Consider the following 1033-nt stretch of genomic DNA (forward strand, 5'->3'; position numbering starts at 1 on the left):
ATAGGAATAAAACTGAAGGAATGGTAAGTATATAATATATAATAGGAATAAAACTGAAGGAATGATAATAATATAATATATAATAGAAATAAAACTGAAGGAATGATTATAATATAATATATAATAATAAAACTGAAGGAATGATAATTTTATAATATATAATAGTAAAACTGAAGGAATGATAATAATATAATATATAATAGGAATAAAACTGAAGGAATGATAATAATATAATATATAATAATAAAACTGAAGGAATGATAATAATATAATATATAATAGGAATAAAACTGAAGGAATGATAATAATATAATATATAATAGGAATAAAACGGAAGAAATGATAATAATATAATATATAATAATAAAACTGAAGAAATGATGATAATATAATATATAATAGGAATAAAACTGAAGGAATGGTAAGTATATAATATATAATAGGAATAAAACTGAAGGAATGATAATAATATAATATTTTATATAATAATAAAACTGAAGGAATGGTAATGATATAATATATAATAATAAAACTGAAGGGGTGGTAATAATATAATATATGATAGGAATAAAGCTGAAGGAATGATAATGATGTAATATATAAAATATAACTGAAAGAATGATAATAATATAATATACAATAATAAAACTGAAGGAATAATAATAATATAATATATAATAGGAATAAAACTGAAAGGATGATAATAATATAATATATAATAGGAATAAAAATGATAATAATATAATATATAATAATAAAACTGAAGGAATAATAATAATATAATATATAATATGAATAAAGCTGAAGGAATGGTAATAATATAATATATAATAGGAATAAAACTGAAGGAATGATAATCATATAATATATAATAGGAATAAAACTGAAGGAATGATAATAATATAATATTTAACAGGAATAAAACTGAAGGAATGATAATAATATAATATATAATAAGAATAAAACTGAAGAAATGATAAAAATATAATATATAATAGGAATAAAACTGAAGGAATGATAATAATATAATATA

Source organism: Lottia gigantea, assembly GCF_000327385.1.
Source record: "Lottia gigantea unplaced genomic scaffold LOTGIsca_168, whole genome shotgun sequence".
NCBI classification, from domain to species: domain Eukaryota; kingdom Metazoa; phylum Mollusca; class Gastropoda; family Lottiidae; genus Lottia; species Lottia gigantea.